The sequence below is a fragment of the Caretta caretta genome, chromosome 5 (assembly GCF_965140235.1).
Source record: "Caretta caretta isolate rCarCar2 chromosome 5, rCarCar1.hap1, whole genome shotgun sequence".
NCBI classification, from domain to species: Eukaryota; Metazoa; Chordata; order Testudines; family Cheloniidae; genus Caretta; species Caretta caretta.
This window is the reverse complement of record NC_134210.1, coordinates 108539229-108555159: the sequence shown is the minus strand read 5'-3', so window position 1 is coordinate 108555159 and position 15931 is coordinate 108539229. Positions and strand designations below refer to the sequence as shown.

At 41.5% G+C, this 15931-nt stretch overlaps 1 long non-coding RNA gene across 1 annotated transcript in view; it reads left to right on the top strand.

Moving 5' to 3' along the window:
- LOC142072033 (uncharacterized) overlaps nt 1–12969 on the top strand; it is a 51379-nt gene extending 38410 nt beyond the window's left edge. Inside the window, exons 5-6 of the long non-coding RNA XR_012668311.1 lie at nt 12337–12469; nt 12897–12969. This is a non-coding gene — a long non-coding RNA (uncharacterized LOC142072033). The remainder of the gene's footprint in view (nt 1–12336; nt 12470–12896) is intronic.
- Nucleotides 12970–15931: the final 2962 nt, after the last annotated feature.

Here is a 15931-nt window from a genome sequence, read left to right as displayed (position 1 = left end):
ATCATCAAGATAATTACAGAGATCTCAGTGGGTATTTCTTTGGATGTGAAAACTACATTGGTAGTTTTACATTTGAAATTACCTAGATCATTTTGTTTTACGCTATTTGTATATCCAGTCCTGAAGCTGGAGCTAAGGGATTCTGGATAGATGAATCAGATCCTGATTACTCCTTGGTGTGGGATCCAAAACTGCAGAATGAAAAGCCCTTTAGCTTCCAGACTGGGCAGAATATACCCAAGAGCACTGTTCCTGTGTGTTTCCTTCCAGCAGGCCCCATCCCTGTCTCTTTTTCTTCCTCTCACTTCATCACTCCATACCCCACCCCACCCCAATTCTCTGTAAAAAATACTGAATATATGGTTGAAAATATGTCCAAAAGCAACGTAAAAACATGCATGGATCCACCACTCAGTAGGACAAAGATCTCAGTTGTGCTTCCATCCTATCTTGATAAGAGTATCCACAATCTGAATTGATTTCCCCGAAGGTATTTCATTTGCTCCTAGAGAAATTCTGCCTCTGATCCTCTATCTGTTCTATAGGCAGACAAAATTAAAGTCTTCCAGCTCCTGTAGCATGGACCCGTCCCTGTTATATTGTTACTGAGCTGCTTCCTTCCCCCAAATAGCTTCAGGAACATTTTATAATGTGCCAGAGCACTCTGGCAGAGAATGAACCAGGAAGAGGCAGAAAGAAAATAACACAATTCATTTCTGAACTATCAAAAATCTTTTCTGACAGACTGACTTGGGTTGCTTCTGTCTTTTCTTTCTAAGCCATTTCATGAGTCCCATATTAACTACACAGTCCTTGGTTTCTATAGGATGGAATTTCAAAGACTGTGCCCCATATTAGATAAATTAAAAAGAGAATATTTAAAAGTTTGCTATTAGACAGTAATTCTTTAATGTGGTTATTTTAAGTCTGTCTGACTGCAGGCAATGGCCTTATGTAACCTGTATCTAATTATAATAGCGATGTGCAAAGTGGTAAAAGATTGTTTTTTTATTTGGCTTCTCATTTTTCACTTTGAGGTTCCAGGTCAATCAGGACCCACCTGAACATACTATTTAAAGGTGGGTTTGTTTTACTTGTCTTTTTCTTTTAATTTGTTTTTTCCTCACTGCATTATCTCCTGGTGCCTCTAATGAGCTTCAGTTATGATTGTCACCTTACACTTGTTTTTCCCTTCACAGAGAAGAGCATCACCATAGATTTTTTCTTAATAATATCCCTGATTTATTAGTTATTAGAGCAAGTACAGTATGTTCCCTTTCACTGTGTATTTATTTTACAGAGATGTGAATTAATCATATTCATATTAAGAATGATTACTTAGTTGTTGGGGTTTTTTTAACTGGTCAACAGATGTTTTTCAATGCAATCACCAGAATGTGGATAAATATATAATACATCAATTTTCCACATTTTAAAAAAATGTTTGGCATCCAAAAAAATCAGGACCAAAAAGTTGAAATCTCAAAAAAAATGTTGTAAACCCTCAATCTGAATATATATATATATATATATATATATATATATATAATGGATCAATCCAAACGTTTTGTTTGGCATTTTTGTGATGATTCCGGAAATCTGTTTGTGCAATTTATGGATTCTGGTTGTTATGAAATTGCTATATCCTGGAAAGCCCATGTGTTGATGGGTATTGATTGTTGTTGGCAAGGCCTGCAACAGCTGTACACCAAACTGAGAACACTGGGAGTATTTAACTTTGATGACTGTGCTCTGACTGGACGATAGATATTTTAAAATCAAGCTGGGAGAAGGTACTTCCTCCTCTTCTCTGAAGTGGGAAGTTACTAAAACAGAACAAAGAAGCCAAGATGTGGGCAGTAGGCCATATAAACAGACTCTCAGAGCCACAGAGGGAGTCCAGGAGTGAGGAAGTTCAGGTGGGAGGAAAGGAGGAAGCAGCCTGACCAAAAGCAGAAGCAACGAGCTGACTGAGCCCTGGTCTACACTAGGACTTTAGGTCGAATTTAGCAGCATTAAATCGATGTAAACCTGCACCTGTCCACACGATGAAGCCCTTTATTTTGACTTAAAGGCTCTTAAAATCGATTTCTTACTCCACGCCTGACAAGTGGATTAGCGGTTAAATCGGCCTTGCTGGCTCGAATTTGGGGTACTGTGGACACAATTCGACGGTATTGGCCTCCGGGAGCTATCCCAGAGTGCTCCATTGTGACCGCTCTGGACAGCACTCTCAACTCAGATGCACTGGCCAGGTAGACAGGAAAAGAACCGTGAACTTTTGAATCTCATTTCCTGTTTGGCCAGCGTGGCAAGCTGCAGGTGACCATGCAGAGCTCATCAGCAGAGGTGACCATGATGGAGTCCCAGAATCGCAAAAGAGCTCCAGCATGGACCGAACGGGAGGTACGGGATCTGATCGCTGTTTGGAGAGAGGAATCTGTGCTATCAGAACTCCATTCCAGTTTTCGAAATGCCAAAACCTTTGTCAAAATCTCCCAGGGCATGAAGGACAGAGGCCATAACAGGGAGCCGAAGCAGTGCCGCGTGAAACTGAAGGAGCTGAGGCAAGCCTACCAGAAAACCAGAGAGGCGAACGGCTGCTCCGGGTCAGAGCCCCAAACATGCCGCTTCTATGATGAGCTGCATGCCATTTTAGGGGGTTCAGCCACCACTACCCCAGCCGTGTTGTTTGACTCCTTCAATGGAGATGGAGGCAATATGGAAGCAGGTTTTGGGGACGAAGAAGATGATGATGATGATGAGGTTGTAGATAGCTCACAGCAAGCAAGCGGAGAAACCGGTTTTCCCGACAGCTAGGAACTGTTTCTCATCCTGGACCTGGAGCCAGTACCCCCCGAACCCACCCAAGGCTGCCTCCTGGACCCAGCAGGTGGAGAAGGGACCTCTGGTGAGTGTACCTTTTAAAATACTATACATGGTTTAAAAGCAAGCATGTGAAAGGATTACTTTGCCCTGGCATTCGCGGTTCTCCTAGATGTACTCCCAAAGCCTTTGCAAAAGGTTTCTGGGGAGGGCAGCCTTATTGCGTCCTTCATGGTAGGACACTTTACCACTCCAGGCCAGTAACACATACTCGGGAATCATTGTAGAACAAAGCATTGCAGTGTATGTTTGCTGGCATTCAAATAACATCCGTTCTTTATCTCTCTGTGTTATCCTCAGGAGAGTGAGATATAATTCATGGTCACCTGGTTGAAATAGAGTGCTTTTCTTCAGGGGACACTCAGAGGAGCCCATTCCTGCTGGGCTGTTTGCCTGTGGCTAAACAGAAATGTTCCCTGCTGTTAGCCACAGGGAGGGGGGAAGGTTGAGGGGGTAGCCACGCGGTGGGGGGAGGCAAAATGCGACCTTGTAACGAAAGCACATGTGCTATGTATGTAACGTGAACAGCAAGGTTTACCCTTAAAGAGTGTAGCCACTGTTTTATAAAATGTGTCTTTTTAAATACCGCTGTCCCTTTTTTTTCCCTCCACCAGCTGCATGTGTTTCAATGATCACAGGATCTTCTCCTTCCCAGAGGCTAGTGAAGCTTAGAAAGAAAAAAAAAATGCACTCGCGATGACATGTTCTCCGAACTCATGCTGTCCTCCCACACTGACAGAGCACAGACGAATGCGTGGAGGCAAATAATGTCAGAGTGCAGGAAAGCACAAAATGACTGGGAGGAGAGGTGGCGGGCTGAAGAGAGTAAGTGGCGGGCTGAAGAGAGTAAGTGGCGGGCTGAAGACAGGGCTGAAGCTCAAATGTGGCGGCAGCGTGATGAGAGGAGGCAGGATTCAACGCTGAGGCTGCTGGAGGACCAAACCAGTATGCTCCAGTGTATGGTTGAGCTGCAGCAAAGGCAGCTGGAGCACAGACTGCCACTACAGCCCCTGTGTAGACAACCACCTTCCTCCCCAAGTTCCATAGCCTCCACACCCAGACGCCCAAGAACGCGGTGGGGGGGCCTCCGGCCAACCAGCCACTCCACCACAGAGGATTGCCCAAAAACAACAAGGCTGTCATTCAATAAATTTTAGAGTTGTAAACTTTTAAAGTGCTGTGCTTAAAGTGCTGTGTGGCATTTTCCTTCCCTCCTCCACCACCCCTCCTGGGCTACCTTGGTAGTCATCCCCCTATTTGTGTGATGAATGAATAAAGAATGCATGAATGTGAAGCAACAATGACTTTATTGCCTCTGCAAGCGGTGATTGAAGGGAGGAGGGGTGGGTGGTTAGCTTACAGGGAAGTAGAGTGAACCAAGGGGTGGAGAGTTTCATCAAGGAGAAACAAAGAGAACTTTCACACCGTAGCCTGGCCAGTCATGAAACTGGTTTTCAAAGCTTCTCTGATGCGTACCGCGCCCTCCTGTGCTCTTCTAACCGCCCTGGTGTCTGGCTGCGCGTAACCAGCAGCCAGGCGATTTGCCTCAAACTCCCACCCCGCCATAAACGTCTCCCCCTTACTCTCACAGATATTGTGGAGCACACAGCAAGCAGTAATAACAGTGGGAATATTGGTTTCGCTGAGGTGTAAGCGAGTCAGTAAACTGCGCCAGTGCGCCTTTAAACGTCCAAATGCACATTCTACCACCATTCTGCACTTGCTCAGCCTGTAGTTGAACAGCTCCTGACTACTGTCCAGGCTGCCTGTGTATGGCTTCATGAGCCATGACATTAAGGGGTAGGCTGGGTCCCCAAGGATACATATAGGCATTTCAACATCCCCAACAGTTATTTTCTGGTCTGGGAATAAAGTCCCTTCCTGCAGCTTTTGAAACAGACCAGAGTTCCTGAAGATGCGAGCGTCATGTACCTTTCCCGGCCATCCCACGTTGATGTTGGTGAAACGTCCCTTGTGATCCACCAGAGCTTGCAGCACAATCGAAAAGTACCCCTTGCGGTTTATGTACTCGGCGGCTTGGTGCTCCGGTGCCAAGATAGGGATATGGGTTCCGTCTATGGCCCCACCACAGTTAGGGAATCCCATTGCAGCAAAGCCATCCACTATGACCTGCACATTTCCCAGGGTCACTACCCTTGATATCAGCAGATCTTTGATTGCGTGGGCTACTTGCATCACAGCAGCCCCCACAGTAGATTTGCCCACTCCAAATTGATTCCCAACTGACCGGTAGCTGTCTGGCGTTGCAAGCTTCCACAGGGCTATCGCCACTCGCTTCTCAACTGTGAGGGCTGCTCTCATCTTGGTATTCATGCGCCTCAGGGCAGGGGAAAGCAAGTCACAAAGTTCCATGAAAGTGACCTTACGCATGCGAAAGTTGCGCAGCCACTGGGAATCGTCCCAGACCTGCAACACTATGCGGTCCCACCAGTCTGTGCTTGTTTCCCGAGCCCACAATCGGCGTTCCACAGCATGAACCTGCCCCATTAGCACCATGATGCATGCATTGGCAGGGCCCATGCTTTCAGAGAAATCTGTGTCCATGTCCTGATCACTCACGTGACCGCGCTGACGTCGCTTCCTCTCCCGGTATCGCTTTGCCAGGTTCTGGTGCTGCATATACTGCTGGATAATGCGTGTGGTGTTTAATGTGCTCCTAATTGCCAAAGTGAGCTGAGCGGCCTCCATGCTTGCCTTGGTATGGCGTCCGCATAGAAAAAAGGCGCGGAATGATTGTCTGCCATTGCTCTGACGGAGGGAGGGGCGACTGACGACGCGGCTTACAGGGTTGGCTTCAGGGAGCTAAAATCAACAAAGGGGGTGTCTTTACATCAAGGAGTATTTCAGGCAGGACTTCACGGAGGGTTCCAATAAGAAATGGTGCACCTAAGTTATCGTTCTTATTGGAACAAGGAGGTTAGCCTGGCCTCTGATTGATACATGGCTAGATTTACCTCGCTGCACCTTCTCTGTGAGTGACTGCAGTGTGACCTAGAAGAATGAGTCCCCTAGACAGGGGAGGGGGGGAAGCAAATGAATACAGAACAAATCTGGTCTATTTCTTGTTTTGATCCACTCCATCTATCTTTTACATCTTTGGCTGGCAGCAGACGGTGCAGAAGGACTGCATGCCATCCACATCTCATGGCTGCTCAGCAGAAGATGATACAGTACGACTGCTAGCCATCCTCATCTCTTGCCTGCCCGGCAGAAGATGGTACAGTACGACTGCTAGCAATCCATATCGCCTGTCTGCTCACCATAAGACGGTTCAATAGGACTGACTGCAGGACTAAAGAGAATGACCTGGTCAGGTCACTCCAAATTTAGTCCCTGCGCCCATGTCTGTCCAGGCGCTCCCAGCCGACGTGGCCAGGAGCACCTCAGACATGACGATGACGGCTACCAGTCGTACTGTACCGTCTGCTGCCACAAGGCAAGGGGTTGCTGCTACTGTGTAGCAATGCTGTACCGCGTCTGCCAGCACCCAGGAGACATAGGGTGACGGTTACCTGAGCGGGCTCCATGCTTGCCGTGGTATGGCGTCTGCACAGGTAACTCAGGAAAAAAGGCACAAAATGATTGTCTGCCCTTGCTTTCACGGAGGGAGGGAGGGAACGGGGGCCTGACGATATGTACCCAGAACCACCCGCGACAATGTTTTAGCCCCATCAGGCATTGGGATCTCAACCCAGAATTCCAATGGGTAGCGGAGACTGCGGGAACTGTGCGATAGCTATCCACAGTGCAATGCTCCGGAAGTCGACTCTAGCCTCGGTACTGTGGAAGCACTCTGCCGAGTTAATGCACTTAATGCACTTAGAGCATTTTCTGTGGGGACACACACACTCGAATATATAAAACCGATTTCTAAAAAACCGACTTCTATAAATTCGACCTTATTCCGTAGTGTAGACATATCCTTAAAGAAAAAGCTCTATGTTTTGGAATGTAAGTTGTGCACTGGAGCAGGACTTTGGATGGGCCTAAAGGACTATGACCACAGCCCAAAGAATGCCCTGGAGTAATGAGGAAACTGAGGCAGCAAAATGCAGGGAATTTATTTTTGTATCTATCTGTGTATTAATCAAGTGATTAAATAAAGAGCATGTTTATATTTAGAATGCTGTGGAGTGTCTGTATTATACGTTACACCTACCAGGTGGCCCCTGAAAAGGGAAAACAGAAGGTTTTGGATGGAGTTCTGGGGGAAGGTATGTGTGACATACCACAGTACAATCCAGACTAATGAACAGCTGCATCACTCCTGCCCTGCAACCTTGCATGCCTTAAAATGCCCTGCTGAAGTAGCTCCTAGCTGAGCCACTCACAACCATCCAGCATGTAAGCCACACCCTGAGTTTCTGTGTGTAACTACAGCCTGCTACCCACACTTGAATTACACTCGGGCTCTCACCAGCCTTGGCTATATTGCAGGGCAATCCCAAATGACTCTCTGTCTTAGATTTTCCCCCAGAAATGCATGTCCTGTAAAGCCCAGCTCCCTCCAGGATAGTACAAATTAGATTAAAAGTTAATTATTCCTTTAAGAGAATAATATGCAACCAATTTTTCTTCCCAAATGGAGTTACCAAAATACTTAAATTTAAATGCACTGGATTAGATAAAACAAACAAGTGTATTAACTATAAAGAGAGAGTTTAACTGAATAAAAGTCATGAGGCATAAAAGTCAGAAATGGTTACAAAAATAAAGATAAGATGTTTACTAATGACTAACAAAACAAACTGAATCAGATTCAAGTGAAGTTTCTCACCATATGCTTTTAGCTATCTTACTGATAAGACCCATAGGTCAGAACCCCTCTCTGAGTCCCACAAAGGCTTCCTTTGTTGCTTCAGATGCACTGAATGTGATGGGCAGGCAGAGAGAGAGGGTTGTCTTGGGGTGTTTGTCCCTTCCTTTTAGCCTCAGTCCCTCTCTTGACAAACATTTTCAGCTGGGCACTATGAGATATTCTCCATGTGGAAGATGTTCCCTGCTGATTTTTTCACCTGTTTGAACATGTTTTATCTTTCTTTCTTGCTTGCAAATTAAGCAGAGCATAATACATTCCTTTGTTTAGGACAGACCTATTTGCTACCTACTGTTTAGGCAGGGCTGTGTGGTTTGGAGTATGTATTAGTAACGTCATACAGGGAAATCTTATAACTTTACATCAAACGTTGCCACACACATTTTAACAGGACAATACTGACCAGCAAATTGAGTTTTCAAATGATATCTCGCAACACATACTTTGCACAAAGATTATTACAATAGTGTGTAAATATAGGGGTACATTCCATTACAATGTGTTTAAGCTATGAGGGAATCTGAGGGGTCAGCACCCGTTCAAGGGACTGGACAGAGGAACCATGTGGTTACAGCTCTCAGAATGTGGTGCTAGATGGAATATCTGCTCCACAAGAGTGTGCCTAGGAATCCCAAGACTGGGGCAGAGACTGGATTCTGTTCTGACTCTGAGGGGTTTAAAAACACCATGGATCCTGGAGGTTGGGAGCCCGTCCAGATCCATAACAATCTCCAGGATGTTTCATTTTGCTTTTAACCTTTTAAAGTTGTTTCTGCAATTAGCTTAAATTCTGAAACAATAATTCATTTCAAACCAATTACACACACACACACACACACACACACACACACACTCTTTTGGGGTTTGAAAATGTGAAAACAGGCTGTTTTGAAACTTTTTTCCCTCAAAACTTTTCAAACTGAGAGAGTTGTCTAAACCAGTCCTTTCCTGTGAACTGTTTTGATTTTATGAATTGGCATTTTCTGATGCCAATTCATTTTAAAATCTTTTAATCAAAAATGTCCTGACCAACTCATAATACTTCTATCAGCATTTGAGATTGCTTTACTTTGGTTCAAATTCACTCAGCATTGAAAATAGTAAAAAGTTTCGGATCTAATTAGAACCATAGAATCATGATCTACCATACAAAATAAGACAGACAATTTACTCAGCTCTACTGTATGGATTCAAAATAGTAAGAACACTTCTGTACCTCACAGAATAATTACAGCACCACATATATTTTATCAACTGTGATGTTAACATATCCAGTGGGAGTGACTGATATCTTGTTTTTTATTTTATTTTATTTTTAAATCCCACTCATAAAACAGCCCTATAATTCACCAATGCCTGAACTGCTATATCTTATGAGTTATGTGGCTTTCTTCCCTTCACTTTGATTGAAAAATCTATATTTGTAGCTTATCTAACTATATTTATAGCTTATCTAACCTCCTTAGTAAGCATCACATAATTACAAAGGGCTTAGAAACAAGCAGTAAGTCCTAAGTGCAGCAAATTGCTCGGAGTCATTATTCAGGAGGCTATATCATACAAAATGCTTCAGACCATTGGAGGTTAAAGGAACATAAGCATGGAATAAGAGATTATGGAACCATTATTGATAGCTGATAATTTTTCATTATCTGCCATTACATTTTCCACTTGGCTATTTACTCAGGAATCTCAGGAGATGTTAGCAAATAGCCTGCCTCACTTTCTGAACCAAATTACAAAGCTTATTTAAAACTGTAAATGACTGTAGGAATTACCAGCTATTCCTAAAATATGCCTCTGTGATCAATATCATTACCAAAATGCGGCATGACCGGCATACAGCTCAAGATGGAGAGTTCACAAGCAAAGATGATGTTCACGGTGGCATTGAAAATACAGCTGTAGTCCTCCATCCCATTGTCTTAATGAAGACAACACACTCATTGATTTCGCCTGAATTTCAATGAGAGTTTTCCTACAGAAGGACTGAAAGATTCAGGTGTTAATGATTTTACCAAAGGTGAGTATCACTAATGCTTCATGGCTGAAATGTATGCCCTGCTCCTGAAAATAGGAGACATTCCCTTCAGCTACAGGAGATGGTCATAGAACTGTTCACCAGTCTTCATGTAAACCTTTTGTTTGGTTTTGGTTCACATGGATTTGCACATCCTGAAAGGTAATCAGCATTTTTGTGTTAGAATTGATACAAAAACTTTAAAGCAAAACTCAGCTGAAACTGCTGAGTTTCATCTAGTTAAACATAGAATGGACCAGGTTCTCTCAAAGCTATACCAAGAATCACAAATTTAACAATCTGGCCTGACTCTTGCTTTTGTAAAAAATATTTGAAACAAGGCAACTTCTCTGATTTGGAGTCTCATAATAAACATCTGAAGGCCTATCATTCTCACGATGTTGAAAGTATCCTAACCTGTCTGTTGAGTGGTCTGAATTTTTAGCTGGCAAAACTAATGTCCATCTCTAAGACAAGCGAAGAGGCCAATGGTACATTTGCAGCGGGGAGGAGGCTGGCTGTAGTCTGGAGATGAAGGATTTGTCTAAGGAAAAGACATAGCAACGGTGCTCAGTTTCTCTCCATAGCATAGTATCAGAATATCTGTCACACAGCCACTCAACTCCTGAAAATTTTGTACATCTCTAATTGGAAAAAAAAGACAGCTGAAAATGCACAATAGCCAGGTAGGACTATATCTTTCTATGTGTTTGTACAGTGCTATGCACCGTGGAACATGGCTACAATACAAACGCTACATAATGATATTTATAATCTACAACTTGCAATATGCATCCTCTACCTGTCCAGAATGGACGTTTGTTGATTTCTGTTGAAAATATACAAAGATAAAGAGATTGTGAGTGATCTTCTTCAGTCATTTCTTCTTTTCTTTTTCTAGAGTTTAGAGAGCACCATTTTATATTGATCTATCCTGGAGCGTTAGTATACTGAAAACAAAATCCCAATACTATTGTTTCTTTGTAAAATGAACTTCTACACTTACAACACCTTCCCTATAGCTGGCCAAACACAAGAAAAACAAAGGAGGGGTTTTTTTGCCCTGTTCATAAATAAACAATTAATTTGGGTGGTCTGATGTCAATCTGTTGAGGGAGACAGGGCACCTAGTGTAAGTAATCTGAACACTTCAGAAGCATATTAAAGTACCACACACTCAAGCATCAAGGCATATTACTGATACCCAAATGCTTCTGTTGACTGTATAGTACATTGTTAGTATTCAGGGACATTGCTTTGGGAGAACATGTACTCATAAACATGCAAGTTGAAATGTCAACATAGAACAGTGTAACAATTTTAGAGATGACTAGAGTTCCCCAGTGTCAAGAATGTATAATTGAAAATGATTCCTGCTAATTTGCCTGTTACCAGTCAGATGTGTGATAGAATAAAATAACTGTTTGTTTGTTCATTTATTTCAAGGTAAATGTTTGTAAAAATATGGCCTAGATTTTCAGCTCGTGTATCTTCATCGACAAGAAAGGGTCTATACTGATTTATGCTAGCTGAGAATCTCGCCCAATGTTTTATATTTGAAATTTTCTGCTTACTTATTTTTATTTTTATTCTGAGGTTTTTTTATTTAGCACTTACAGCTGTATGTGACATTTTACAGACAGATAAGAGGACCAGGTCCCAGTGCAGAGGCATTCATAATTTACAATCTGATCCAGTCCTCATTCAAATGGATGGCAAGACTTCATTATGTGGGTTGGTTCAGGACCTAAACAATGTCACATTGTCACATTTTGTTAGCTGAAAAGTACTGAACAAAGACAGGAATTTGCCTAACCCAGAAAACAGGAATTATGGTGCTACACCTACCTATTTGAGATGGTTAGGAGTCGCACAAGAGAGTGATTGTATGAGGTGATTGTCTTCTCTCTTACACCAGGCTGACAAGCATGTACAGTAATTCTGATTTACCCTGGTGTGAAGAGACTTTTTACTGTAGTAGGCTTAACATTTTTGACTGACATGTAGTATCAATATTGATGTGAAAATGATTATTAATATAATTATTATAATGTATTATTTTAAAGTAATGTAATTACAAATTTGGTTGCACCTTTTAGTGAATTTTGAAATACAATTATTTTCATACTTTTGGTGTTTGGAGAATATGGTGGTTGGTGTGTTAGTGTGTGTGTGTTTTGGTTGCTTTTTCTATGAAATATTCAAGCTAATTAGAAAATTCTATAAGTGGAGACTGTGGTGCTTCATGGGGAGATGTAGTCTGATCAGGGACCCTGACACATAGAGAAGAATGGGAGAAAAGGCATCCAGATTGTGGCATCATTTCTTAATCAAAATATTTGACCTCTTGGTTGAAATATTTTTGGTTTTGTGCTTACATGTTTTGCATTTTGATTTTTTTTGCCAAAAACTCATATTTTTTTCTGACATTTTGTGACCATCGGTACTAATAGATGTTGTCTTTCCTTCAGTTTCATGATTCTATAGTTTTAATTAGTGCACATGATACAACAATGAAATGGAGTGGAAATTTTTGGATGGGGACTAGTCCACCCTTCTAGAAAGTAATACAGGATCTTTAATGTCCACACAGAGAAGACAGGATCTCTTGGTCTATGGTATCATCTGAAAGATCTGCACAAAGTAAACTGTAGAGAACTCAGCATATCTATCTCAAGAAGAATGGCTGAAGCAACCTGCTGCAATTCAAATACTAGTTCCAGGGTGTAAGTGTTTCAAATCTGTATCTAATTCCATTGAGACTTTCTCCCTACAAATAAGATTTCTGGAAATGTGAGCATTGTAATATTACTCGCAGAAATACCACCTTGCTATGCAATCATTTTCATGAGTGACTGCATAGCAGTTGCTGCTAATCATAGCCATATGTATGTAGGTAACATTCAGAAGCCCACTTTCATAGATTCATAGGTATTAAGGTCAGAAGGGACCATTATGATCATCTAGTCTGACCTCTTGCACAATGCAGGCCACAGAATCTCACCCACCCACTCCTGCAATAAACCTCCCTCTTGGTAACCTTGCAAAACAGTGGTTTACATTATCAGATATAAATGTGTGTCAAGGAAGATGCAAAGGATGATGGTGTTTCATAAAGTCTTTCAGCATTTACAATTTCATCTCTTCCCTCAGGAGATTTCATGCTCTGCAGTGTCAACATCAAGTTTTGTAAAAAGAAAGAAAATTCCCTTCCTACAGGACAGGTGAGACTTTTAAGCTCCCAGACTATACACAAATGCCTTTTCTAGCAATGGGGTAAGTTTTAGGGAGAGACTTGCTTTTCACTGAGCAATTGTGGATCAAAGCATGTTGTACCCTGTTTAGCTGATTTTATTCTAGCTCCTTTTTTCAGATGTGATTGGCTCATGTGATCTATCTTACTTGACACAGCGTGCTCCAGTTTTGCCCACCATGCTGACACTTGCTGTTTTTCACTTTCTCCATTATTAATTGTCTTTATTTAAGCCAGTTTTATAGCTTCAAAGATTGTTTTAGCATATATCAGCCAAGGCTTTTTCCTGGGACTAATGATTTTTCTGCTATCATACTGTTTTTTCTGGTTTGATTTTTGTAGATGCCTTTTTCAATCTAGAACCATGTATCCATACAGGCCATGCCAAAGTCACCCAGGAAAAATGTGGTCCTTACAGGAGACTGACCATAAAGCTGAAGTTTATTTTGGTCTGTAACACTATTATGAATAGTAGTAATAATTAGTAGTAGTAGTAATCCAGTAGTGCTAGAGGCCACAAAAAATAGCACGGCACATTGCTCTAGGTGCTGCACAAAGACATAATAAAACACAACCCCCGCCCAAAGAGCTTATAATCTAGACAAGATAGACGAATGGTGGAAGAAAGGAAGGTTTATTATACCTGTGTGTGCAAATTTGTAATTCACTTCGTGGGACTGTTGGCCCACTTAAGCTTAAAGTTTCTTTCTGAAAATATTTACACCAATAAAACTCTCTTGAAAATTTGTGAAAAGCAAACAAAAAAAGAGACATGAGCTCAATTTTTAATTTTTTTTAAGATTTGAGTGAATATTCATGTAATGATTTTTTTTTATGCTGTATTCTCCCAACTTCATGTATTTGTTAGTGCAAATTATTCACTGTGGGGCCACCTAGATAGCCCCAAAATACTGATTAAAAGATTAGAGGTGCTGTGTTTTTACAGCTCCCATTCATTGAACTCTGAAAACCAGGTCAAAGGCTCTGTGGGCTAGATCATGTCTATAGACACCACCCAAAGCAAGGGGTTGAATGAAAACTGTATCAACCCTAGAGTGACCTTGGGAGGCATTGTGGCTATGAAACACACCCCAGGTCAATTCTTTGCCTGAGACTCCTTTGCTCCAGAGAGGTGGTGATTTCCTGCTGGCCTACACCAGCAGTAAACTACAACACTTCCACACTGGCTCAGTTGTACTGGCCTGCACATACAGCAATGAAATGAAACTGAGGATCCACCCATTCCTAGCCCTTCCCCGCCTACCTGCTCCCAAGGTTTGGTTTTGTCCATGCAAGAGTAGTAAGGGAGGTCTCAGCCCCAAGCAGAATTCATCCTTCAGTTTTAAAAAGAGTGCATTCAAACTTTCATGCATGCTACTTAATTAGTCATGACACCACTGACGCTTTCTTAATTATGCAAGTTCCCTGTTTTAAATTATAATTAGAATATAATTTCATGATGTAGGCCCTCCTTATTTAATTTTCATTAGAATATAATTTAACACGACGATGCTTTTGCCCTGTATTGGCTTGCGAATAATGACAAAGGCAATTTGAATAATTTTCTTCCTGAAGTCAGTAGGATTCTATACATTTTTTAATAAGAACAACAATTAAATGTGAAAGCTTTATAATAACTATTTGTGAGGGGCTCTTAGACAGTGATTATGGAATGTATAGCATTCATGCCAGACATTTTTGCTCTAGTTTCTGTGAAAAGGTCGCCTTAGTTGAATCCTGCAGAAAATGACATTCTTAGTTAATGAGCATCCAAACGCATGTCCTTGTTTTTCTCAATTAGTAGTTTTTATTCAGTGGTCAGCACCTATGTAGTGAATCCCTACGGGTTTCTTACAAATCCTTTTGACAAAAATAAATGACCCACGTGATTTCACATGAACAAGCAGTTCCCCAGAACTGTTTATATATATCAAGCAGCTTTAATAATCTGTCTTGGGAAAACCGTAATTGGTTTTGAAAACATTAGAATGAAGTTAACATTTATACTTCAATCTAATGTGCTGCATTTAATTTCACTACCTTTTATTCTAATATTGCAGTCAGGACAAAACAGATACTCCTGCTTTTGTTTTCACACTGGCTGAGAAATCACTGGAGTACAATGAGTTTAGGGTTTTGAACCTATGTATAGTCTTTCTCACTGTCTTCGTCTTTGTCTTCTTATTATTTAACAGTTATTTTTGTTGCTGGATCTACTTTAAAATTTTAGAACTTGCAAGAAAATATACAACTGTGAATGCAAAGCACGCATTTTTTCACTCTGAGTGCCCAAGGATCTATTTGCTAATAAGCACACATAGTTTATTTGTAAAACCTAGGCACTGAATTTTGAAAACCCATTCCTGAAAATCTAAGGGATAATAGTAAAAAAAATGCATTTTCTAATATGTATCAAGGAATACAATAAATATATTTTTTCTGTCCTCCGTTAGGTGGCTTATAGGTGCTACACTCCCAACCAAATAGTTAATGCAAAGAAAACAGTAGTAAAGTATTAACTACCTGGAGCAAATTTGCTAGACAGGAATAGTCTCCAAAAGGTTTCTTCATGTGCATTATTGTTATTGTCATTTATTATTCATAGGCCTTTCTCTCTGATATCTCCTTCTGGATATCCTGTCACTACTGCATGTGAAACACATCAAAAGCTTAGCTTCTCATCTTCCCCCCTAAATCATCTCACTTCTTCACATACTCACACTACAGTGAGCTATCCTACCCGTCATCCAAGCCTGCAACATTGGGGTCATCTTTGATCCATCCTGTGTAGGGTGACCATATGTCCCTATTTAATAGGGACAGTCCTGATGTTTGGGTCTTTTTCTTATATAGGTTCCTATTACCACCACCCCGTCCTGATTTTTCGCATTTGCTGTCTGGTCACCCTAATTCTGTGACTCATCAGTTTTAGCTT